The following is a 27,075-nucleotide window of genomic DNA, read 5'->3' on the forward strand; positions in this document are numbered from 1 at the left end:
ATATGAAAAATATAAAAATTGAAAGGCCCGACAGAAAAAGAAGCTAATAAAACTTGAAATAGTTGAGATTTATTTCTTTACAGTGTAACTTCTCCTATACCCACAGGACCACATTCTGTTCTGGGTTACACTAGGGTAAATCCAGAGTAAATCCAGTAAAATAATCTGACTTTATTGGCCACAACTAATATATTTTGCAGTGAATTGATATCAGTTCTGCTGGGTGTATTTGTCATTCCATTTCTAGTTGCAGCATTTATATCAAAATCTAGTAAGAATAGTGTGACTGGGGAATTGAGGAAGAACTAACATTAAGCCTGAGTGTGCAACTTCTGTTTGACTGATATCCCTTCTGTCCTGCTTCTGATTATTAATTCTGAAGCCTTTAATGATGTGATCGTATACTTCCCACAGGACCATCTACCTCTCTAAGTAACAGATCGCTCTGATGGGGGTAGGTATGAAATCTGCAGCAGGAGAGATTCTTGACTTCCAGATCTCTGTTTCATCTTAATCTTAAGGAGTACTTGGAGCTACGCAAACCATGTCCAGCAGAAAGTAGGTGAGAATGGGGTATTTGCATACCCAGCTGGTAAGGAGTCCAAGATTGCAAAGAGAGTTTACCATGTTCTGCTTGAAATACCTTGAATGCGAAAGAAAAGCACATGGCCTGAAAAGAAAAAAAAAAAAACAATCCAGGAGTCAACCTTGTAGTTTTTTGATCTATAATCAGAGGGTGTTACCCATTGCTCTTGGCAAGGTCTTTGCAGGGACAGATGTACTCTATAATCGAAGTTAAAAGACAGATAATGAAATTTATTTCTAAAGCCCCTCATAATTTCCCCAAAATAACAGAGCAAAATGAAACCCTTGCCAGGCTGATATGAGGATGAACTTAATGTTTGTGAAGCCCTCAAAACCAGCAGTGATGAGCACTGGAGAAAATTTTAGGGCTTGAGCTACTGTATCGCCAATATAAAGTGAGGGGAGTAAAAGTCTTAGATGTTAACTCTCACACCCTCCAACTCCAAGAGCACTCATCCCTCAAACTGCCCTTTAAAATCCTGGTTACTTACTAAAAATCACCTGGATGTGATTCAAAGGGCAGAAAAGAAGGATGTGCCAGGGGAAAAAAAAAAAATATATGGCATCCTTACCTAGGAGGAAATAGATGGTCTTTAAAACAAGTCTGTATAACATGCAATAAAATGTGTAGGGGACAACTCATTAAATGCTGCAGATAAAACAAAATGACTAAGGGATCCTCTGCCTCTCTCTTGTACCAAAGAAATTTGAGTCCTTTGGAAAAAAATAGTATCCCATTAAGAGCTGCCTCATAATGCAGACTTTATTCTGTCATTTTTCTGAGTCATCTGAATTTCTGAATCACCTGAACTTCAACCTCATTGTCGCTTGCACGTATAGATTTCTATTTTGGGGAGTGGGGAAGGAGTTTTAATACTTTTTTTTTTTTTTGATGTGGCATCTGGAATCATTCATATCCTCATGCTCAGGAAGAGGTGACTCTTCAGATCCTCTCCACGCACTTCTGCTCCTTGACCTAATGGAATATCTGCTCACAGTACTACAATGCCCTGTAGTCTGAGAGCACCCATCCTGCCCTCACAGCTTCACAGCTATTCATTGATAACGGAACAGGGAGGCTCAGCAGCCAGCCTGCCTGTCTGTGCTCTGATGGGGAGGTGTCACACAGCTTAATGGGCATTCCCCTAATACAGACCTTTCTGCATCTCTGCCCCATTCTTTTCTTTACAACCCTGGCTTCTTGCACTATCCACTTTTCCCACTGTTTTCACTTCACTCTCCATTGCTTAGGGATCTCATCCTCATCCCAGTTTCTCTGATGACCTGCTTGTAACCCCCATCTCTGGATTTTCCATCCAAGTACGGTTCTCAATGACTTTTCACCAAGGACAGCTGCCTTTCAATGAAGTTAATTCCTGTTTCTCCTCCCTATTGCTAATTTCCCTTTCCTTTTTCTCCCTCTCACCTCTAGGCCTATGCCCCATACCAGGGTACCACTGTGAAATCTTTGCAAAAAAAAATAAATAAATAAATAAAAAAGGAGGTTGTTGAAGAGTGCCATGGTATAATCTGAGCTATGGCTTGGTACCACCTAACACAAGTACTGAAATGCCACAAAAATACTTCCAGAAGTAAGGGTTAATATGGTTGTCTGAAATTCAAGTTCACAATTTCTGTAGCCCATTGCACAATACAGTTCACAGAACTTACACAACTTTAAAGAGTTATAGGAGAAAACCTGAAAGGCTGGATCCAAGAATTAAGAATGTTAACATGTGCTCCCGTCTGCTTAAGAAATCAAAGGAAAAGGGCTCGTTAGGCTTGACACCATCACTCCTGGAGGCTCCTAGACTTGTTTTTACAACCCAAATGAAATGGGAGGAGTAGTCTGGTCAGGATATTTATTGGAAGTGAAGATATACAGTGGAATGATTTGGTAAATCCAGGGGCTTGGTCCATTTTGCACCCTTAAAGAATCAGGCAAAAATCACTACTTTTCTTGTGGCATGGTTGGAGGCCTTTCCCCACTGAAGAAGATCAAGGATAACAGGTTTGGAAATCTAAAACTCATCTAATTTCTCAACAAAGAGGGAAAAAAAAAAAAAAAAAGAAAAAAAAAAAAAAAGAAGAAGAAAAAATGATTTTACCATGAAGCTTTAGGAAAAGACACAACTTGCAAGTAAAAGGGTCAGAGAAAATATGGCATATCATGAAGCCTTCAGTGATAGCAATAACACACTTAATACATCAGTGTCAAATGTTTATGTCCTTGGTGTATTCCAGTAATAACTTGTGTAAGCCTGTTTTTTTTTTCTCTAAGCTTATGTGTCTCTTTACCCACAGTTCACAGAAATGCTGCAGTCTGGAATAAAGTTTGGGGGGGACAAAGACAAAACAAGACTGACTACATAAATTATTAGTGTAGACTGGGATGCTGGGACTCAGAGGTAGGTGCCTAAATCTCTGGAACAGAATTTTTCCTCACACTTTCTCCTCCGTCCTTTTCATTTCCCTCCAGAATCTCTAATTATTTCATGCAGCAGAGAAAAGCTTCAAAAGGTTTGCGGGGTCCTCTCTTCCAGCATAGCTGCAGCTACGCCTGGATGCTCCGCTGATGGGCAGTAGGTGAATGGATCTCTTTGTCAAGTGCTCTAACCCCTGTCTCTTGTCTCATCTCCAGCAGCTGACACAGAAACAGCAGAAACAACAACAGAAAGACTAATGCAACAGAGCCAAGTTTCAGCCATCTAGCTCCAGTTTGAATTTCAGACGGAGAAAGGCACTGCCTGGTGGCATGCAGTGAGATGTCTATGGGAAGGGGCAGATCTAAAGCTTTGGTCAGACGGTCTCTTGAAAATGTATCTGTGGCAGCTAAGGAACTAGCTCTTTGCCCTTCCACTACTTCTTCTTGTCTGTAGACCACTGCTTTCCGCTAGCAGAGCTGGCAGAGTTGCTCATGATATAGCTCATCTTCTTTAGTACAAAACCCACCTGGTCTGGCTTTGCTCTGGAGTGGATGAACCACACTGAGGTGACAGTGGTAATCTTGGGGAGAGACACGGCAAACAGTTGAAAAGACGATCATGTCCTAAATGGCTACGGCCTCTTCTGAAGTGATTGTGTGTATCTAAGGATGTCTCCTCTTTCCAGGGCCTCCTTCGGACTGTCTTAGGTAAGCAGCACTTCAGCATACTGGTGTTTGACACTTCTGATGACATTCCTGACACTCCCTTACCGTCTGCATGTGCTGGGGGACCAAGGGAGCTAACACCGACCCACGGGCTCTGTGGCTGGTGTGTATCTCTGTGTCCTTATGAGCCCAGCTGTAGGACAATCCTCCCTTCACAGGGAATAAATGCACTAACAATTTGAAGGCATTGGTAAAAGACAGGAGTCGTTTACAAAAAATGTAAAAAATATGCTTTTCCAATAACTGTTAGGATAGGGATTTTTTCTCATATCAATCTTACCGCAAAGTTAGTCAGGCTTAGGCAAGAGCCAGTTGTTCCTAAAGGGAATATCCTTTAGCTAAAATATTGTTGTCTGTGTTACATGATGGTCCAAAGAATAATTTTAAATTTGCCTTCAGCAACCAAAATCCAATAGCAGCAGGAAGGTGTGGGGAAGCCAGCTGGTGCCTGCCCAGTCCTCACGATCTGCAGACATGCACCAAGCCAGCAGACTGCCTTTTGAACCTGGAATGTTTTTACTATCGACTGACTTTGTTTTTGTCCTGTCTCCTACCTCCCTCCCTCGTTATCACTATGGTGACTACCATATCACAGCCTGTCTCGCAGCCGTTGAAACCGTCTCTCTCTCTCCCTCATTCATCTTTTCTTCCTTAGCATCCTTTTTCCCTTCAACCCAACCCTGCCCTTTAAATGAAAGGATCAGCTCTGGACCGGGGCTGAAGTCATCTCAGCTGTCCAGCCTGTCCCTGCTGCGTGCTTGTCTCATTGCTCATCAATCATCTCCTGAACTACCTCAGTTTGCCAGGCAACATTTTAAGGCAAACCAAAATAAGCAGTGGTTCACCTTGAAGCACACACTTCCAACTGTGGCAGCCAAAGAGCTGACTGACAAGCAGCTGTACAACAAAAGGGAGGCGAACAAATGTCCTAAGGTAAACTTTCCCTTCTCTTACTACAGACTCCCCTATAAATACAGGTAATAACTTCTCATCCATCTTCCCCTTATTGATTTAATCCTGTGTCAAACCCACCTTTTCACATATTCTGGAAGAGATCCTGTTTTCCTCCACGTGTCACCTCGCATCACCTAGCGCAGCGGCTGAGAGGAGCAGAGTTCAGGAATGATAACGAGCTGTGTTCTTTCTGATGCAAGACACAGCCCCAGAGGCTCGAAGGTGCTAACTCAACTCCAACTTGTTAAATGAAGTCCGAGGCTTCAGACAACATCTCAGGCTTGCGTGTTTGCCTTAATGTATCGAAAGAGAGAGAAAATATTAAAAGCATCTGAGACGCAAAGGATCAAGTTAGGCTGTTATTTTTAACATTCCTTATTCCATTTCCAATTACCTTTTATCCCAATTTCCTATAGAAATGAGGCTTATGAGATCAACCGGGCAATGCATGCCTCTCCCCCATCTTCTTTCCCCCATCAGCCAATCTCAAGAGAATTGAATAGAGAAAGTAGAGCTCTTCCGAGATAATTAAATTCTTACAGGATTTATAAAAGCCAGTGGCCAGGAAGCAGAGAGTGTGGTTTGAACCTTCCCAAGTTGACCTCCGGTGCTTTTTCTCCCATCACCCAGTTTTTAGAATATCACTTATCTTTAAAATAATGTGTGTGCAGAATGTTGTCAGGGAGAAGAAAGGGGAAGTGGAGTGCTTGGGGAAGCAGAGTGCTTTGGTGGGCACGCACAGGGTGCTACACACAACAGCCGCCCAGTGCCACCATGGTAAAGGCCGAGCACTGGAGCCCTCCCGGCTGTGTGCAGACAGCATGCCCGAGGAGGGTGGTAAAGGGATGAGGGCAGGTTAATGCAATGCCAAGAACACAGGAAAAAGCAAAGGAAACTTCTCGTGTAGCTGTGTGGCTGCAGCCATGCTGCTGTGAATGATAAACTTCTGAGTGGTCCAGGCAAAGACTGCCCAAACCCTGCTCTAAAGGTCTGAAGTCTGACTTCCATGAGCCAGGAAAGGAGGTTGGGCGTTAGGGGACATGTCATCCTGGAAATGTCTAAATATAGCTTACATTAGATGAACACGGGGTGCTGACAATGACTGCCACGAACGTGCGACCTTAGTATAAGGATGAAGAATTAATCAATTAAAAATGCATGATAGGAGCTAGCGGGCAACGAGGGAGTGCAGAAAGGACTGAGTGAAAGCCAGCGGGGAGCAGCTGTAGCCCAATTCATCTGCCTTCAGCAGCTGTGCTGTGTGGTCCCCGGTACCAGTGTCACGTCTGCTGTCCCACCCCTGTGCAAAGAGCCGAGGTGAGCCCCGAGCTGTCAGGAGCCGCATGAACGAGCTGTAGTCCTCGTAGTGCAATGGCAGCCAGCAGAAAAAAAGAGGTTCCCCAGTGGAGTATGGTCAGCTGGTAAATGGCCAGCGGTGGAGGAGTTGCTGGGTCCCATCTCTGGAGCACGGCCAGTTCTGGAGTCTGCTGTGGCTAACGGGGAGGCGCGAGACCTTGAGAGAGCACCCGCTATGGGGCCGTGGGGCGAAGGAGTCTTCCCCTTGCCCTGGGGCTCCCCTTGCACAGGGGGCTGCTGCTGCTGCTGCTTGAGCACAGCCCTCCCGGTCCCTACGGCCACAAGCGCAGCTCGCGAGGCCCCCAAAGAGAAGAACGCTCGTGGTAGGGAAAGGGATGGGTTAAAGAGGAGGAGGAAACGACAAGACAATCTCAAGAGAAGCCTGGAGCAGCAGAAAAGCAGGGAAGCCGTGAAGTGCAGGGACGATGGAGAGGAGGAAGAAAGCCAGCCAGCTGAAGGCAGCAGAAAAGCACTGGCGAGGCCGGGGAGGCAGGACGGCCGAAGAACATGGAAGAGCACAGTATCATTTATGCTTTATGCAGAGATAACAGAAGACCTGAGTATAATTCACTTAAAAGTCAATACTGCCCTTTACGTGATAGGAACATAGATCTGCAGAGAAACAGGCTTCATTATTTTTCCTGCTTACAGAATGACCTAATATCGGGGAAAGCCACTCTTTGGCTGGCTGTTACAAGGTACTGGAGGTGACAACAACTGTCCGCTTTGGCGAAAAGGGAAAAGGTTATTTTAAATGGGCCAGAGCAGACATTGTTTTCTTTTGTTCCTCCAGAGGAAAAAAGACAAGAGCACACAAATGGAGAGAGAGAGAGAGAGGTGGAAGAGCTGCGGAGACAGAAAACACAGCATCTGTTTTGGTGCCGACTCTTCCTCTCCATCTCATTGTGAAAGAAAGGGCACAGCACGCAGTCTTATCATTTCCTTTGAGATGATTTGTTCCAGTTTTCAGCCGTTCAGGGCACAGCTCAGCCTGTCTGAGCACCCTCACAGCACTGTAACAAAAATACAGTCATGGCTCTGGCTGATCCAGACTTTGAAACAGGGGCACAAGGAGACAGAGGAGAGAGGAAGAAATAAGCAGAAGGAAAAAGAAAATAACACGTACAAGTCCACCCTGGTGGAAATTAAGATTTCAGATGATTCCTTTACCTCAATTTCCCTGCCTAAATCATTTTTCCAGAAGCAGGTGGAAGAAACCCATCAATAACTCAGTGGTTGCTGAGATTTGAGAAGAGCCTGGGCAGGGCAGCCCCAAAAGCAACAACCTCCTCACCAGTCTGTCCTCCTCACCTTGTGCCTGCTGCAGACCCCAGATGGGCAGAAACCCCACTCTCCCACCATTTTATCCTTATTAATGACCTTTCAGTTTGCCACACTCAGACTTAGCGAACCCCTCAGCTGTGAACCCTGTGACACAAGAGAGAAACCTGCCCCATCACTGAGTGCTGGAGGCTGGCAGGGCCCTTTGGAGGCCACCAGATCCAAGCCCTGCTCAAGCAAGGCCACCCAGAGCAGGAAGCACAGTCTCTGGAAATGGTCTGAGGAGCCTCAGATCCCCTCATAAACCAGATCAGAGCCTTGGCCCCAAACAAGGGAGCACAGGAGAGGCACTGCAGAGTGAGGTTGTCCCCTGGGAATGCTCACAGGCTCTGCCAAATTCACCTCCCCTCACCCAGAATGAAGGAGAGCACGGCTGCCAGGACGTGGCAGGTGGGTTGGATCCTCATGCAGGTGATTTGGATCCTGTTGTCACTTCCAGAGCACACACCACACAGGTGTCCCTGAGGGAAGAGCACAGGCACGATCTTAGCATCACATTTACAGCTATAAGTAAGGCTGGAGCACCTCCACACACATGGAAACATCGGGTGTCCAGCAAATTTGCAGTTTGGAAGCCAAGGTGGTCTTTTGGCTAGGTTTTAGCTCAGGAGGGATTTTCAGGATCGTTTCCCACTTACCCAGTGCAGATCTGCTGCTCGCTGTTTGTGTGCTTCCTCTGCAAAGAGGGTAGCAGCACCCGAGGAAGCACCTGCTGCCTACAGGGACCCATTTCTGTGTCATTTTCTTATTCAGTTGTTATGTGACAGGCTGAGGATCCCCGTTGTTAATTCTCCTCTTCCTGTTTCTTACCGTGGCCAGTCCCACCTGAGTCATGCCAGCAGAAACATATTGTAAAAGTACAAATGTGAGAAAAAATGAGTTGTTAAAATGTTGGCCCTGAAGTACTGAATGAAGCAAAGAGAGCCTCCTGAGAAAGCCTGCTCTGCTGTGTTTTATTAAACAGGAAGAACTTGGAGACACCAGAGAGCCAGCTATTTGCCCAGGTCCCAGCGAAGAGATTTGATTTTTCATTTTCTCTTGCCTCTGCTCCCTCTACTTGCCGGGAAGGGAGGAGGATATAAACGTCTCTGGTTTGGCAGGAGAGCCCTGTTCAGACCCTAACCAGGCTGCTGAAAACTGAGGAGGCTGCTGGCAGGAATCTGCATCTCAATTTTATGCCAGCAAAACTGAAAAAGCTAAACAGATTTTTACCTCCACCCCCCCATAAACTTTGATGCTCTGAATTGGTTTGGTCTTTGATTTTGCTTTGGGACTGTCGTCTTTTTGAAAGCCCTGGGCGTTGCTTCAAGAGAAGCCTCAGGAGCTGAAGGAGAGTTAACGCTGGGGAACATAGGTAGCCAAAGAGCATGCTGGCTGAAGAACAAACCCAGTAATCCTTCACAGAAATTAAACATTACCGGAATAGAAGTTAATATTTTAATATACTTTTGAATGCATTTTTAAAGGTATGGAGCCAAGAGTTACATGAGTTCTCCAGCTGCTGCAGTGTTCTGGTTTCTCTAGGTTCCCCCCAAGCCCCACAGATGATGTGTGACACTGGGAGTTAACTGCAAACACTCACAGGAGGACCCCAGTCTTTTTTAGTCCTTAGTGCCATTTCCTGCCCTTCCATGGAAATACCTACTTTAAGTCTCTTTGCCTCCATCCCCTCAGGCAGCCCTTAGTCCCTTTACCATCCCTTGGAGGATCTCTTTGAGGAGTATGATGACAGAAGAAGGGTCCTGTGAGAGGCCATCTCATTCATCCAGTTATCCAGACCCTTCAGGATGACCAGCTCTGCCTTACAGGGGTAAAGGCCTCAGGACTCTCCCAGACCACAAGGCATGTAGTAGCTAAGCCAAGGCAAAAGGACTGTAAAACTTTCCTGGGGGGTGACTCCAGCAGAGGAAATCTGTACCTCAAAGAGAGCTGCTAGGCCCAGGTGTAGAAGGGATAAAGGAGCAAAAACCAATACAGCGAGGCATCCAGTAATCTCTGCTGCTGTAACACCCATTGGGAATACAGCACCCACACAAGTTAAGGCAGCTTTCCAGAACTGCTGCACCCATGATACATAGTGATGAGCCCCTCAGGATCACCGCTGTAAGCTTCTCTCCTTGCACCAGCACCTCTACCAGCACACCAACAAGTGAGGACAGACAGCACCACTGCGGCTCCTCAACACCTGATGGGTGATCACGAAATGGGGGCAACAGGACAATCCACAAGGAAGCCTTCAAGAAATGCATATTTGCCTGAATAGAACAAAAATTAGGCAATTTTTTGAGAACTTCATGTATATTAGGACACCAACACAAAGGAGGATTTGTCTCTAGCTTAATTTTGGAAGGTTACTTTGCGGAAATGATTTACTAATGCGGTGTATTCAGGGTGTTCTGGATATTGAACTGAGGGTCGGTCACTTCCCTTATTAAATAAGAGGCTGTTGGTATGTTTTCAAACAAGCCAAACCTCAGCACAACCCAAGACCTACAATAGGAGGCCGGTCTCCCTTTCTCACACATCAGCCAGCCAAATCCAGCCCTTGGCTGCAGCTGTCTGGGTGGAAGGCATGGTGAGACATCCTTCTTCTTGCTGGTCAGTTTAAAATAACATATTTCAAGACTACATCCAGGCTTTTTTTTTTTTTTTTTTCCAAAATGGACAACAACTTTGAAGTTGGAAAAACATTTTTTTTTCTCTATAATTACTTTTTTTTTTACTTATTTCCTAAGTTCTTATCAAATCTTGTTAGCCCTCGTATGCAAGTCTTGCAAGACTGATGTTTATTTGGACGAGAGACTGAACCAAAATTCCAGGGAGAGCTGGGCAGCACATGCTCCTACAAACATTGGCACACAGTTTTCAATGGTACAGGGCTCTCTGAGATTTTGGAAACAACATCTCGAGACGCCGAGACGCGCATGCTGCGAAAGAGCAGCTTTCCTCTTGGAAGCGTAGCATTTCCAAGAAAAGGACATTCTGTTCCCCGCCACCTCTAAAAACAAAACTGATTCTGTCATCTCCATGTTTGTTTTGCTGCAACTGATATTTTTAAATTGTTTATTAAATACAGTGGTGATTTAATTGAATGTTTGCAATAGCGAGAGATCTGTACTATTGGCTTGAGCCAAGTGCCAGAAGGCATGCAGAAAAACTTCCCCCATCACGCTGCTGTTGCCAGGCCTCCATGGCTTGCAGAAAATCCCTTTCTGATCACCCAGTACTAAACCTCCTAAATGCTGTCCCCTCCCCGCCAGCACCACTTGGGATGAAACTGCTGTGAGAAGTTGTCTCAGAGGCCAGACTCATTAAAATCTGGAGCCAATGCACAAGGGGTCCATCCTTAATTTCACCTTATTTGTCAAAAATTGTTTGCCATATCCTCCCAAACCACAATATATAGAAAGAGTCCATGCAAAAACCTCACTGCATTTGCCAGAATCATGGCACTCGTGCTGCAGCACTATTGCACTGGAAACTATTATAATGAAAGCTCATAAATATTTCATTGCAGAAGTGACCAAATATGAAATGCATTCAGCAAAAGAATTTCAAAGAAAATCTTAAAAGATTACATCTCTGGAAAATGAAAACATGGGGGTTTTGGTCTGGAAACTGACAGAAAGACTGATTCTGTAATTGCAATGCTAAAACAAATATGAGAAAACGCAGAAATCAGCTTTGTAGTGATGAGATAAAGTCAATGCCCATTAAATGACGGCTTACACAAAATACACTGAAAAGAAACCCAAACACCACAACATTAAAATTAAAATATTAAGACCTAAATCCACAAAAGGGGAATTCTGAATTAAATCAAGTTTCTGCTTAATTCATTCTTATGAAAATGTCACTTTTCCAAAAAGATACTTTACTCCCAGTACATTTTCTTTCTATGTACTAGGCCACAGAGTAAGAATAAATAAATGATTTATTTACATGGTTTAAATAGTGTTCTGTATTTCACAGTCACAGCTAAATTAAATATATGGGACACAAGACATCCAGAAATACGACCAAGCTACCAGGACTGTATTTAACAACGGCTGTCTCTCCTCCCATCATTCTCCACAGCCCAAAGCCACTTCTGCAAGGGAATTGGTGACATTTATGTCTCCCTACCTTATACTTGCCCCTGACCCCCCTCTCCCCCCCCAAAAAAATAAAATCACAGAATCACAGAATCATCTAGGTTGGAAGAGACCTCCAAGATCACCCAGTCCAACCTCTGACCTAACACTAACCAGTCCTCCACTAAACCATATCACTCAGCTCTACATCTAAACGTCTTTTAAAGACCTCCAGGGATGGTGACTCCACCACTTCCCTGGGCAGCCCATTCCAATGCCTAACAACCCTCTCAGTAAAAAAGTTCTTCCTAATTTCCAACCTAAGCCTCCCCTGGCACAACAAGCAAGAAACAAGCAATGGAAGCCCCTGCCTTATCCCAGGGGATGTCCCTCAGCCCTCTCTCCCACACGCTCCTCGTTGCCCACCTGCAGCAGTATGAGGCCTCCCTTGAGAGAGGCACCACAACAGCGCCGGGTAGACCCTGAAAGGAGGAACAAGTAAGGGCTCAAGGGCTGAGAGCTCAATATTTCCATTGAAATGGAGAAGAGATGCTCTGGGTGACATCTTGCCCCTGTTGAGGGTTGAACACTACCCGCAGTAGAAGGCCTCAGGCACCTCTGTAAAGCTGGGCCTGGCCCTGGATGGAGCAGAGCTTGGCCAGGAGGAAAGGGAGCCTGAACTGAGCTGAGAGGGGTGAAGGAGATGGTCTCCAGGAGGCCTGGGCATCAAAGCGATGGTGGAGACAAATGGGGGCAGAAGTGACAGGGAATGCATGTGCTAGATGCCAAGGAAAACAAGGCCAGAGACCAGTGGGAGAAAGGTGACACAGAGGAAAGGACTGAGGATGCAAAAAATGATGAAAGGAAGGAAAAACAAAGAAAATTACTCCAGTCAGTTTGAGGGGGAGGCACTGACTCCCATCTAGACAAAGCCTCCCTTCAGTTTCCAAATTCCCCATACAAAAATGTGGACAAGAACAATTTTCCTCCTGCTCCCGATGAAACAAATTGGAACATGCCCTCTAACAAAAGCTGCTGAAGCAGAGTCAGCACTGGCACAAGAACAAATGGGTCTGAAGTGGCCATGAATACATTTAAGGGGGAAATGAGAGGTGTGGTTCTGGAGCAGCAAGGGGCAGAAGCTGAATTCGGTGTGAAATGGAGCGTGATGCACTCATTAAAGGGATTGTATGGGGCAATCACCCACAAAGTCAGGGAACTTGTTTCAACAATCCCAAAGACCCCAAAACCCATTCCCAAATTCCACCGAGCCTTCTGAGCCCCCCTTTTGCCAACCTCTCTTGCTTTCATGGACTCAGCAGCACCACACTTCAAGAGTAAAGGACAAAGACATAACACAAATTTAGAACCATTAATGTAATGCCATACATATTTATACTCTTACACTGATAAGGACCAACTTTTTGACTCATGAATACAGGGCCAATCAAGTGCTGCAAGAGCACACACAGATCCATCCCAAAATAATGCTTTATATATATTTCAGGAATGAGCCTTAACTATACTTAGGATAAGGAATTTGTCTTCATGTGATGAGCCTGACCTCATCATCTACAATAGGAGCGGTTGTGAGCAAGCAGACGCTCCTCTCAACTGCAAGGTCCAAATCACCCATATATTTCATACATTTAAAGTACTGATCTGGAACCCATTGCCGTGGCGTCTGGGTGCCTCGTCGTCTGCCTAAAAATAAACAAATATCAGTTACCCGAGTGGGTGACTCATGATCATACATGAGCCCCTCACACTGTGAGCAGGCTGGCTGGTTAATTAACTCAAAGTCTGACTAACAGATGATCCTACTACTACCTTCAAACTATCATCACTTTAATTAGTATGTGTAAATGGGCCCAAGTGCACAAAGCCAGCAAACTAGTTTCCTCTTTCCTCCTACATCAGCTGCTAGAAAAAAAAAAAAAAAATCCCTGTTCTGAAACCCAAATTCATCCCTATTGACAAGTAACAGTCCCAGAGCTCTTTCTGTCCCACATGCAAAATACGGGCAGAGGAGCAGGTTTTCACTTCATCATACCAGCAGGGAAATTATAATGATGCAGCTCTTCACCAGACTGTGAACCCAGCACAAAACGCAATGTACTTTTCAGATAACTGACACGATGCTAATGCAGCTTGCTGTTGATATTTCTGATAACTTAACCTCACCGTCCATCCCATTCCACATGGCCAACAAATGCAGTCTATTGGGACAGTACTTGTGAATCTTGACCTCACAGACAATACTGCCTTAAATAATACAAATATTTTGAAACAAAACATTTTTAAATGAGCAGAGCCCTTTGGGCGGTGACAGGATGGTTTATTTTCTCAACTTTAGTTTTTCATTTAAAAACCCCTCTTGCTTACATGTATGTATATGCATGCATGTCAGCAGCTCTCTCTCGATATAGATATAGATATAGATGATATAGATACGGATATATGGGACCATATGGAAAACTTTTTACCAAGCCAGACTTAGCCCAGGGGGATCTATGCTGGCAAGCTCAGGAACCTCGGCTGTCTTTTGTCTCAGTAGCAGCTTTGTCACTGCCAGCAACATTAGTTCAGTTACCACTCAAAAATGCAGAATAAAAGTCTGGGCTTCATTTTCTAATAAATCCTCCGCAGTCAATTGTTTCAAAATAATACAATAATAAAATAAAATATATAAAAAAATAGAGGTTCACCTTCCTTCTTTCAGAACAGAAGTAGCGTTATCTCGCTAGGAAGTGTTACAGCTGGCCACCTTTAAGACATACTTGAAGTTTAAACCCATTTCATGTTCCACGTGCTGGTTGCTCTCCAATCCAAGCAACTCCTCTGGGTTGGAAAGGGAAGGAAGGGGGATCCCGACAGACATTCCTCATCTATGATCAGCAGCTATAATTGCACTTTCTTTTACCTCGCTCCAGCATTTTCCAAACCCCACCGCTCTCATGCAGGGAAAACTCTTTGGAAGTCAATATGGAACTACCTCTCCAGAGTCGATGAGAATTGACTTTTTCAGTGTGCCTGCAGGTGCTGGCCACTGTCGCTTTTTGACATCCTGCATTACACCGGCTTTGTGTGTACAAATGAGTGAAGTTGTTCCCTGGTGACTGACTTGAAGAGACTTATTACTACTGACAGCTGCAGGAACTCTCTTTTTGCTCAAGAGATAAAAATGTGTGTTTTGGAGCCAAAGAACCAGACAGTCAGAACAAAATACACTGAAGCTGATGATAAAACTCCCACCAGCTTCAGTGGAACTGAATTCACCCCATTTCAAGGCTCTTGGTGGATGTGTGCAGTTGTGCCTCACAGCGTTGTGCCTTCCTTACCCCGAGGGTCTGCTTGTCTGCATGCACATACAGCGACGTCAGGTGTAATTTCAGACCTCAGACCACAAAGTGCTCTCTTATCTAAATCAGTCCTAACATTTTCTGTTGGAACAGAAGTATATGGGTCAGTGCCATATAATGAATGAGAACAAGGTCTGGTCTCATATCCTCTTCCGTGGGATCCATCGCACCCAACTGACATTACACTCTTGAGCCTTAAATGCACACTTCTCTTCACATTGCTGCTTAAGTTTTCTGTCAGCATCCCAAAATGTGTGAAAACAAAGATAATTCAAAGTTTTCACCTTACTTTATTGACTACTTAAAAGTGGTGTTCACTAGTACCTACGTAATTATCTAAGTGGGATACCACAACACCAAAAAAAATGCCTTTAGAGCCACAGGAGTACATCACCAGCTGAGCTGTGCGTACTACTTGTACCATGGAAAATACTAAGACTTCATCCTATGTTATCCTTCAAAAGCTATTTTTTTGCAGGAAGTTATGAATGCACATGAAAACAAATGGAAAAAATGTGCTGCAGAGGCAAACACAATGCTCACCACAAAAGCTGGCCCAAAGAAAAAAAATTCCAACATTGCTTTGTGAGGGCTTTGTTTCAGGGAGAATAATTAGCATGAATACTGCAAATATGCGTTCTCTGACCTAACCAAAAATCTGAACAAAGGCAAGAAAATCCTCACACTGTGGGGTTTTTTCCTTTTTATTTTAAGATGACTGTGAATTTCATGGGACGTTTTCAGCCTGATATTAAGAAAGTGTTAGAAAGTATGAGCAATTTCACATATTACACCTGACTCTTCTCCCCACACTGAATGCTTTTGTGGAAGCATAATTTCAGTTGCATTCGGAGCTTCCCTTTCACTCTAGAATAGAGCCAAGAACTGCAAAGGAAACAAAATAGCCTATTTTACAAGAAAATAGCAGTAAAACTGATTATACAGAACATATCCTCAAAATTACCGTGTGAATACACTAGAAAAAAAATAGAGATATTTTAATTACTTTGGGTAATAGTGGTGTGTTACTGAAGCAGGTAGCGTCTTTTTAGCATTAGCAAAAGCCTACAGTTTGCATTGAGGGTCAGCACTTTCTTCATCGTTAAGCAATGAGGTTTTCTCATATTAGGAGCATACAGGCACCTCCCTCTGCTATCAAGACTTTATTTCCTAATTCTTTTAAGGAAATGAGTGGATGACATAACATATATAAATAGCATCAAAACAAAGGATGAACTTAAAATAAAATTCAGACTGTAAGTTTTATTTTTGTCTAAAATATGTTGTTTGTGTCAACGTAGTAGGTGCTATGACATTACCCTGCTGTAAAGTGAATTCTGCTATGAATGTTAGTAAAGGAGAACATTTGCTCTTGTAACTTCCACCTGGAGACTTGTGTCTGGATTGGTTTTGTTTTCTGAACTGAGATTATTTGTCCTACTTCAAGGTTCTTGTGTACAGAAGACCCATCTTTTTTGGTTTTGTTTTAGATTTCAGCATCTAAAAAGGAATTTATCCCTCTTGCTTGGGTCAATCCTTGTGGTGGGGTAAGGGCCCATGCCAAGAGGACTGCCCCTACCAGCATCCTCACAATTTAGCCCTTTCCTTTGGCTCCCTGAGACCATGGGGGAAGAGCTGCCCACTTCTCCCTCACCTTCTCTTTGTTGCCAGGAGCCTAGAGATGGTGCTTCCACAATACTTCATCCATTGCTTGTCTGCCAAGCAATTCCTCCAGGCTCCAAAGGACACACGCTTGGCCCCTGTCTCCTTTGTCTGCCATATGCTGATGGCTGAACCAGGTCAGAAATTGTATCTAAAGGCCATAAAGAGTTCAGAGTCCAGAGAGTTTCACACACTGTTTCATGACACCAGTAAGAGAGGAGCTTGGAACATCCCATGATCATCTGGCCATGAGGAGAAGTCTGTCCTACACCACCAGTGCCAGGGATAGCGCTGCTGGTATCACCGAGGGCAGGCAGGCAAATTTTCAGAAATCCCTGCCCAGCCCTCAGCTCCATGACTCAGTAACCAGCTGATCCTGCCACACCTGTGCCAACACAGCTCTCCCCAGAGGCATACCCCACGTGTGCCAGCACTGCGAGTGTCTGCAGGAGCCTCGGTGTGCGCTGCTCGTGTCTCTGCCCTGGAATACCTCCGGAGCACCTCCAGCCAAACTGCGTCAGTGCCAACGCTGGTTTGCAGTGGCAGCACATGCACTCATTAATGGTCTTTGAGCACAACTCTAAGGTATCTTGGTACCTTGGCACAAAGCGTGTCGCAAGCTCTCACACACATCCTCCTCCTGAAATGCAAGCAGGAAATTACAGCCTGTAATCCCTCATCTCTACCATGCTGCCACCATTTTCATCATCAGACACTGGGGAGGCTGTCCTGCACTCGTGCTTTAAACAGATCTGAGTTTCAGAGAAAACCCTGAGCCTCAGCATCATGAGGCCCTACCATGGAACTCCATCCAGTAAAACAGACAAGTGCAATAAAAGAAAATGGGTAGTACTACAGCAAAATAAACAAACCTTCTGCAGGCATCACCTGAGAGTGAGCCTGCAGTCTTGCCAGACACCCTGGCAAAGATGAGCTGCTGCCTCTTCCCTGTCCACGGAGTGGTAGAAATGGGGGGTAGGGGACAGGCAGCAGCAGGACCTGTGCCATGGACCTGTGTTTGCCATGGAAAACGTGTGTGTGTCACACACCTCGAACGGGACACCTCTAATGGGTAGGTGCCCAGTGCTATTTTCTCCTCACTGACCCACTAATGCCAGGGACTGTTCTCGCAGTGAAATACAGAGGTGAGCTTTCATAACAGGGGTAGGGTTGCAAGACCAGGATCACAAGGACTGGTACATTCATTGCTCAAGAAGAAACCAAGACCAAAAAAGCCTCTCCCAGTAACGAGCTACTCTCTCTGGGCCACATTTGGGGCCTGACATTTCAGCTGTCAGCTGTGCTCGGAGCCGGGGCAGCTGAGAGGGGAACTCCCCTCTGCAGCTATGCGGACAGTAACGTCCAGCGAGGACTGGGGTGATCAGATAGGGGCAATCAGGCTTCAAACTGTTGCCACAGGACCCCGAGGGCCTCCTCTGACCCAGCCCTTAGTCTTTGTGGCTTAGCCATCCTCACAAAGATAAAACAACTTCCTTTCTCCACTTGTGCCTGCCTGGCTCCCACAGTAGCTGCGGGGGTTCAAAAAGCACGTGGTGCAGCACCCCTAAATCCTGCGGTTTGTTTCTTCATTTTTCTGGCAACAGAAATGCATGTAGGCTTGCTAGGGGTTGGTTAATGTTGTAAAAAGGATATTCTTCCCTTCCAATCATCCCCACCTTCCCCCGTTACAGGCAACATCTCCCAGCAAACACCCATGCGGAAACGCAGCTCATCGCAACGTCCTTCGGCTGGAGATCTCAGGCTGGCTCCTGAGAGAGTAAACCGTGCCAGCAAAGTCCTTTGCAAGTGATACAACTGCATCAGCACTGGGACCTGTGCCAGCACAGCTATTTTTTTTGGCAAGAGAAGGGTAAAAAGCCCCTGCTCCAACCGGTGGAACTAAGCTGGCAAACAGAAGCACCGGGCATTGCACCTCTAACGGGGTCTGCCTCCTGTGCCCCCTTCTCCGTCCCCACTTTCCCCCAGCACTGCTTACACACACAGCACCAGGTCTGCCGGGAAGGGGAGGGCTGTGCTGCTAGCTGCTCCTGAGGATCCAGCCAAAACCCGGAGTAAACAAACACAAAGGACCTGCGGGAGACGAGGGCCGTATGCTGCGAGTCAGCCCAGTAACTCGCTCATTCACTCCTGACCTCACTGAGCATGTAACCCGGTAGCATCGCCACGGTTCTCATTGCAAACTGCAAAGCTTTTGTTTCAAAGGGAAACAGCTTGAATGGGCTTCATGGAAAATAAATAATAATTAAAAAAAAAAAAAAACAACAACAGCGAGACAGCGTTTTGTCTGTGATAGCTGCAGTGCTGCTGTTTCATCTGCGGAGCGCTGCTGGAGGCAGCAAACAGCCAAAAAACATTGCTGCAGCCTGCGCACCGTAATGAGCAGTGAACTTCATGGATGAGTTGGGACCGTTTAATCGATAGCGTTATTAAGCAAAGCTCGCTTCCCCCCTGCCTCCTCCCCACGAAGAAGAAGAGCGGCTCAATAGCGAGCCGTGTGCTAACGCGACTGCAAAATTACAGTTTAACAAATATCTCAGAAAGGGGAAGCTGCACGCCTGGCTTGGCAGCGGCCGTGCCCGAGCCCTCTCGCACGCCTCGCTGCAGTGGCACGGGTGGGGGCGAGGGGCGAGGGCACCCTGACACTGCCCCAGCAGCGGGTGCCGTGCTCGGGCATGCAGGGACGCTCGGCACAACCTGAGTGCAATTTCCAGTGCCTCTGCAGGCTTGTGCCTTGCTTTTTGTTGTCGCAAGCAGTGCGTGGTGCAGTCTGACAGCGCCGGAGAGGAGGCTGTGCTACAGCTACACGTGCATGCAAGCAAACTGAGGCAGCGAAAAACAAAGTGCACGCAGCCACATCGCTGTTGACACGCAGGTAAATGCTGAAGGCGGATTCTCATCCTTCTTGTTAACAGACCCAGGCTTCTTCCCGTGATTTAGCAAGCTGATACTATTTGGGCAGAACACCACAATCAACATATAAGTTGGCAGGGATGGCGAATTCAAAAGGCTTTGAATTGTGTTGACACAATTCCTAGCTTGAAAGCTTATAGCTTACAAACAACATAACACGTAACAACGCTGTGTATTGATTTCATTAAATAATAGCACAGGGTAGGGGCAAATTGTTCCCAATAGCAGCTTTTAGGAAAATCACTTTATAGCCCATAATACCTGATAGAAACGGACTGCTGGCAAGCTAGACCAAGGGGAGAAAGAGCTGAATCAGAGGCCCCTGGGGTGCGGAGCTGGTCTGTGCTGCAAGGGTGTGGGAATCCTGCAGCAAGCGTTACCGATTCTGCTCCAGCCCTGCAGCAGCAGCAGCAGCATGTGACTGTTTGCGGTCCCGGAGCCCTGCTCTGCCCTGCCTGCCCGGGAAATGCAGCCCTTTGCTCCACGATGCAGCGTCAATCCACGCGAGCAGAGCTTGTGCTGCTCCCAGGCAGTGCTGCAGAGCAAAACATGGCCGGGGCAGCCTGGAACGCTCTGCAGGCGCTGCGCTGGTGGGGTTTTACCACAACAACTAGACGTAGACCCCGGGAAAGCAGCCTGGGTGCAGACACCATTTATCTGCCAGACTGAACTGCTGCCAGCTAAGTGTTCCTAATCTTTCCTCTGCTCCCCTTGCCCCAAACAAGCCCTAGGAGGGAAAAAAAAACTGCTTGGGGTACATCCAAGGTTTGTTGTGTTTGTTTTTTTTTCCAACACAAATCTGTCAGGCACCTACTGCTTCTCCTCACACCTCCAGCTAGCACAGCTCTGCCAGCACCGAGGCGAGGCCAGAGCCTGGCCTCGAGCAAGATGCAAGGGAAAAGCCTCTGGTTTGTCAAATTAGCTCACGCTCCGAGCGGCATGGACCGCATTAGGACCTGGCGGGGCATCGGTTTAACCTCTCCATTAGTTCCCATCAGCAAATGCTGCTGCCCCTGCCAGGGTGGAGCCCACTTAATTGGGCTTGTGACCTCCACATTCTCTGTCTCCTCTCATTCAGAGCAGACTCATAAAAGCACAGACGCTGCCAGCCAGAAGTGGGCTATTAGTAGTAATAGTAGCGGTGCTGTTATTATTAGCTAGTCTTTTATTTATTTTTTAGGAAGTTATAGTGCCAGACTGCAGACCTGCCCGTAATGCTTTTCTAAGGGGGGTGGGGGGTGGGGGGAGGAGCAGACTCCCCGGCACCAAACCCATCATTAATCTATTTTGAAAACAAGATCTTGTTTTCCACATCTCCCTGCATGTCTCACTTGCATTCTGCCAACACATTTTTTATGGTGGTTTGGGATTTTTAGGGGGTTTCTTGGTGGTGGGGGAGGAGGTTAACAATTGGTAAGTTCACGGGCTGGCCTCTTGGTGAGTCAGGAGAGCAAACTGCAGCCCGTGCCCTTGCATCCAGTAAGCAAAGCCCCTCTTTGCAGGGTGCTGCATGCAATCGCTTCCAGCTGGCAGATGTGCCCATTTTGATGCACAGTGGCATCTGGAGGCACCGGCATCACTGGTCACTCATGCCGGAGGTTTGTGTCCTGGGAGCGTGGTTAACCCCCCAAAAAACAGAGTGATTCCAGCCTGACCGACCTCGGGATCCTCAGCTGGTGCTCTGCAGAGCTGGCTTTTACTGGTGCGTCCCCAAAGGGGCAGCTGCTTCCCCCCCGGCAGAGGAGCCACAGGCCACAGGAGCAGCCAGGGCACCGTCCTGCCCACCTGAGCAGTGCTCACCCAGTTCAGAGGTCCTCTCTTCATGACTGCCATGATTAAAGATGAGCCTCGGCTACAGGCTACAACGTCAGAGCTGATCTGAGCAGTTTATCATGCTGGAGGGAGGCACTTCGAATCTGAGGAGATTTGTCCTGCGTGTCAGTTAAGACTAGCTTAGGCTCAGAAGCTAGCTCAGCCCCTGGCTGCCGTTGTTTGAGGGGGAGGTGTGCTGTCCTGGTAGGAAGAAATCATTGCAAAGGGTTCACCGGAGGAGAAGCGAGCTCTGCGTTAGCAGCCTTTGCAGGCAGGAGCAGCAGAAGACCAGCAGCTTTTCTGTGAAGATGCTCAGGAGAGCTAAACGACAGCACTTCAGCTTATAGCTTTAGACCCTGTTTGGGGAATTTCCAGCATGCACGATTCATTCATTTGCTTTTTCATGGGGTCCCTCAGGAGCTTTTGTGCAGCTGTAACTGTGTATAGCAGAGCACGAAACCTGGCTTGCCCCCTGGATAGAAGGGGCAGCCCCATCCTGTATCAGGGGCTTTCAGCGTCCTGGAGGAGACATGTTGCAGCTCCTTGCCCTCCAAACCAGCATAAACGTTTGTAAAAGGCATCTGAGCTATCAGCAACCCAGAGCTGAGAGCACAGACCTTGAGAAACAACGTCTCTACTTCAAGCACCACCTTTGCCTCCAAGTAATCCTATACAAGACCCCCTTCTCTCTCTGTGCCTCAGTTTCTCTCCCTGTAAAATGGGCTGACAGGTCTGATCTGTTCTGACCAACCTTTGACAGGTCCCGAGGTGAAAGGAAAGCAATAATCTTGGGTAAAGGAAAATAAATGAATAGTCAGGTGAGAAGCCTGACACAGCTGGAGAAAGCGAAGCAGAAACAAGCACAAACAAGTTGGGAGCCAATTCACTGACGCCCTCAGAAGAGGGTCTCGTCAACTACCGAGACTCAGACAATCCGGGCAGATAGAAGTTCGTGTTTTACCTCTAAATAATGCAGAAAGTCCCAGCTGCTGCAGGGAAAGGAGTCCTCCCCCTAGGACAGAGCCAGAACGGCTCAAGAGGACGTGAGCGTGCTGCAAAACAAATCTCACATAAAGGCTACTGCGTGCTTTTCTCATTTAAAACGGTGTTGTGCTTATTCATCTTTGTGCAATGTCCCCTGTGATTGCACACGGCTACATGCAATACTGGGGAAGTTAGGAGAAATTCAATTATATTGATTTACAGAAGAAAGAGACAATAACAAATGTAATGGGTAGTTGTTATTCCATATTTTATCGTGATCCATTAAGACTTCGGTTTCTAATATCCTCTACCTTTAGTGTGAGAATGAAATTAAAACAATCATTTTCAGGATGAGGCTTTTCTCCACGTAAAGCCCTGGGCTGCCAGCTAACCAAGTGCAGGCACACATAAATCAAGACCTACTCAAATCTGGGTGCATTCAGATCCTTGCTGGAAATAAATTGAAACAGTTTCCTCTCAGAAATGGTGTTTCTCAACAGAAAATATGCCAAGTGGTCAATCCCACTCTAATGCTATGCAAATCTATTTGTGGAGCAGATAAATATACAGGAGGAAAGCAAGGCTTTTTGTTTGAAGATGCACGTCCTAATTACCAGGTAGGTGACCACGCAGCCACAGCAGGGAAATGGAAAAGTCCAAGCATTAAGGTAAAGCAGGTGGAACATTGCTGGTCCGTAGCATGTTCCAGGCACCACTGACCAAAACCTGATCGATTTTAACAGAGCCTTGAAAAAAGAGAGATTTCTGAGAGAGGGAAAGAAATCAGTCATCCAGACTTGAGGTTACTGGCTAAGAAATCTCTGGCATCTCCCACTGCTGGATACGCATATCACCAGTGACAGCTTAATGTGCTGCTGCTCTGGCACGGGGCACACAGCTCCATCCACACAAGCTGAAGCCCTCGAGCCTCCCCTAACCCCATTTTCCTCCTCTGCCTCACCTGTCATTAGGGTTCACATTCCCATACAAGAGGAGGGCCCAGATTAAACACAAGATGCAGCCTGTTCTCCAAATCCCTTCCTTCCAGCAGCAAGTCCTGAACCTCTCTTGCTCACAGTCAGGCTATCCCCACAGGAATTTCCCTCCACAGGGTTCAGACCCTGCTGCTGACAACACAGCCACTTCTTTCAAAAACACATGGAAAATTACTGTGCTTTATTACGGTCAGAGGCTAACAAGTTGGTGAAGCACATTCCAGTGCTATGATATCGCTCTGAACAGAAGAGCAATAGGATGCAGCCCCGGCTCTTTGAGGTAGAGCATTTCTATGTTAATTGTGGTTTGGGAGTCCTGCTCAGCATTTGAACAAATGACCATTTGTTTCCAGCATCTTAAGCTATGACTGCATCCAGTTTATGGTGATTTAACAGAGTATTTACAGCTGAGGTTAATCATTTCCCTGCAGTATTTCTTATCTCATTGCCATCACTTGACACCCTGAGCAGCTCCTCCCCATCCACCCCCTGAGACTGCCTGGACCAAGCAGCACTGTGCTGCTGAAACTGCAGCAAGGCCTCCTTTGGCGTGCTCCTGCCTCTGACAGAGGCAGTCTTTGCCCTGCTAGAGCATTATCTCCTTTCCCCAGAAATCACTCCCCGGGTCGCAAATCTCCCCCCACAAGCCCATCAGTGCTGACGGCGATACAGTGCGGAGACGCACAGCCTGCCTGGTGGCTGCTCTTCCCAAAATGAGGAAAGGCAGAGGGCCGGCCTTCCTCTGGTGAGAAGACGCCGGCACTGCTGCAGCTCGTAGCTGTCTGACATTTCTCCAGGCCAGGCTGCTTGCTGTGTAAGAAGAGCAAGCAGCCCACAGCACGCTCCCCTGTGAGAGGAGACGCGAGGAAGGCTCATGGCCCAAGGCAGTTCCTCAGCCCTCGCTTTCTGCGTGAAGCCTGCGGCACCTCATAGTCCCAAAGCACCCGTGGCAAGCCAATGTCCACCCAGGCCCCAGCCCACTGCCCAGAGCAGCCCCTGCCCAAGGTCTCCAAAGGGCTCGTGGTTTCTCTCAGCAAGCTCCTTTCCCTGGGGTGGGATGAGCCTGAGGGGGGAGCTGCCCTCCAGGCTCTGCCCTCTGCCCCAGAGCACGGGTTTCGCAGCCATGTGGGATGTGCTGCTACACCATCTCCACCTCGTCAAGGCTGCTTTGGGGCACGCTCTTTCCAAATTAATCACTCCTGGCTAACACACAGGTCAATGGCAAGCACAAGTTAGTGCAGGCTGGCTCTGCCCCAGCCCCAAGATCATCCCTTGGGTCCCTCCAGGGTCCCCCTTTGGGGACCGAGGGCTGGGGGCTGGGTGGAGGCCCCTGTTGGGCGCACGTGGCTCTGAGGGGAAGCAGCAGCTGCAGGCCCTCCCCAGGGAGCAGAGGTGAGTTTCGGTGCCACTTTCTCACAATTAACCCTCCAGCCCTCCTGTATGCCCTGGGCCAGCCTATTGCTGCCTCCTTGGCATTTCAGGCATTCAGGGAAAGCTCCTGGAGCTCTACAAGAGGGCCTTGATGCACCAAATGTGTCCCCAAGCAGAAGGAGGGAGCAGGAGGAGCAGCAGGGCAGCAAACACCCCCACCCAGCTGAACAAGGCTCTGGAGGGCACTGGGGGCTTTGAGACACCAGGATGGCTGAGGCTGAGGACCTCGAGCAGCCATTTGTCTACTCTCCCTTCTTCTACATAAAACCGATGTCCTCTGCAGGTCCCCAGACCAGCTCTGCTCCTTGGTGCCCATGCAAACCTCCACCACCTCAGAAGTATGGTCACGTAAGCACAGGAGATGTGGTCTCCCAGCCAGACCTTCTCCCCAGAGTTCACCACCCATGTATTTGATAATTCACGGATTCAAATATTCTACCTTTTGCCATTTAACCTTTGTCAGCAAAGTTAATTTGCAGAGGCAAATTGTGAGCTCTGTGGGATAGAAAGCACATTTTCTACTGTGCTGTACATAGTAACAGTTTCTATGTGCTATTCCATAGAAATACGAGTCTTTACAGGACCGACTAAATATAACAACTCTAATGAAGTTACCTCTGGTCTTAAACATAACATGCTGCCTTCCAAACGGCAGGGCTTCAGCACACACGTTGTTCCCTTTCATCAAAAATAGGGGAGCAGGGTGGCTATTTTTCTGTCCTCAGGTAACTTTACCTGCCTCCTCTTTGGCCCTTCACTTTTTCAATACCAGGTGGTGCCCCCTGAGTAGTGTCACAGCCCTCCTGAGCCACCTCCTCCTGCCCTTCCCAGCTCTCTACAACCACCAGTCTCTCTGTGGCCTCCTGAACTTCACCTCTGCCATTGCAAGAGCTCTTTATCCTTGCTTTTCTCGGCCTCTCCTTTCCTCACCAATTCACATCACTACCCAAATCCCAGCAGAAAACAGCTCTGCCACATTTTGCTACGCATATTTTTTGATTTCTGGTTGCTACCTCTGTATAAAGGAGGAGGTAAAGCTTCTCTGAAAGAAAAAAAACATATACCATCATCAGGATGAACAAAACTGAGTGCTGCCTGAGCTGCCTGGTTAGATGGGGCAGAACTGAAGTTTCCCTTCAGAAGTTCACAGCATCGCTGCTTCAAAACCAAGGACCTGTAATGATCTCCTATAGTCATGGCTATGAATTTGGCTGCTTGGGCTGATCTCTCCCTGTGAGTTATACAGGGTGGCACCCAACCCAGCAGCACAGCCGCTCAGGTTAAAGGCACACACAATAACTTCCAGGGGTTGGGACAGCAATAGCAGACAGCGACTGCAGCCTGGCCAAAGAGCAGAGCTCCTTGGACCACCACATCCTAAAGTCCGTGGTTATTAAATGCATTTCTTTGGGTCATCTGCTCCTAAAACTACCATAAGAGTGCAGAGCAGGCAGAGGGGAGGCTGCTTACAATAGCTGCTTCTGTTTAGCGTCTTATCTGGAACCTGAGTCACAGTTGGCTGCTGGTCCAGAACGGAGAAGCAAAAGACACCCAAATGAAACGTAGTCAGCTGCAGCGCTGGTTTAGCATTTCACTAACAGGCTGCCTCTCATAAAATCTCTTGCAACTTACATTATGTACACAGAGGGAAAGAGCGCTCCAGGAGTTACCAATACTCCACAGACACAGAAATAAACAATGGTTTAGCTAACATTGTGTACAGTTACGGAAGGCGGGGTGGATTACTATCTCTATTATGCATTTCAAGCTCACAGATAATAAGAATTGGATTTTCCTTTTCTACCTCCTGTCTGCTTTCTCTTACACTGCAGGCAGTGTCTGGAGAGCCCAAATGAGCAAAGAGTGCTTGACGATGTCGCCCTCAACCTGAGCAGATGCAGAGCTGTCACTTATTTGCACAGAGCGGTCCCCGTGATGACAGCCCAGGCACCCAGTCCCAGCGCTCCCTCACTTGGCACACCTACTCCCTGTACCTGAAGGAGCTGGGCTGTGTTGGCTGAACAATGGGAGTTCCTTTGAAATACCCATTTCACATTGCCTTTAAAGGCCAGATCCAGCCAGCAGCACTCAGTACCGCATACATTGTGATAAGCTGTAGATCATAGTTTGGCAGGAGACTGACCTGCAGATTGCCAAGTTGTCCAGGAGCTGGTAAAGCAGAAACCTTGCTGCCTGCTGCTAAGACGGGTGTGCCCGGGACCTGTGAAGCAAGCACCAGGTCCAGGACATGAAGTTTCTCATTGCTGATAGGAACTGGCACATCTGGCTGCACCTCAAGTCACAGCTGACAGCATTCTGGCTGGGGTTGTGCTCTACACCACCCCATGGTCTCCTTTGTGACGGGCAACTAGCCAGGAACAGGGGTGATGCCACTGCTCTAATGGCTGCCCCCCTCCTCCTCTGACTAATTCTCATGA

General features: G+C 47.2%; 1 long non-coding RNA gene across 1 annotated transcript; it reads right to left on the minus strand.

Annotated features, from left to right (window-relative positions):
* LOC137856867 (uncharacterized) lies at positions 1 to 26,905 on the minus strand. The gene is made up of 5 exons (XR_011096833.1): positions 26,781 to 26,905; positions 8,026 to 8,212; positions 7,740 to 7,848; positions 4,769 to 4,983; positions 1 to 670 (listed from the first exon to the last, which is right to left on the minus strand). It is a non-coding gene; the product is annotated as an uncharacterized lncRNA (long non-coding RNA).
* Between the last annotated feature and the right edge of the window lie 170 nt (positions 26,906 to 27,075).

This window comes from Anas acuta, chromosome 5, assembly GCF_963932015.1.
Source record: "Anas acuta chromosome 5, bAnaAcu1.1, whole genome shotgun sequence".
In the NCBI taxonomy this organism is placed as follows: domain Eukaryota; kingdom Metazoa; phylum Chordata; class Aves; order Anseriformes; family Anatidae; genus Anas; species Anas acuta.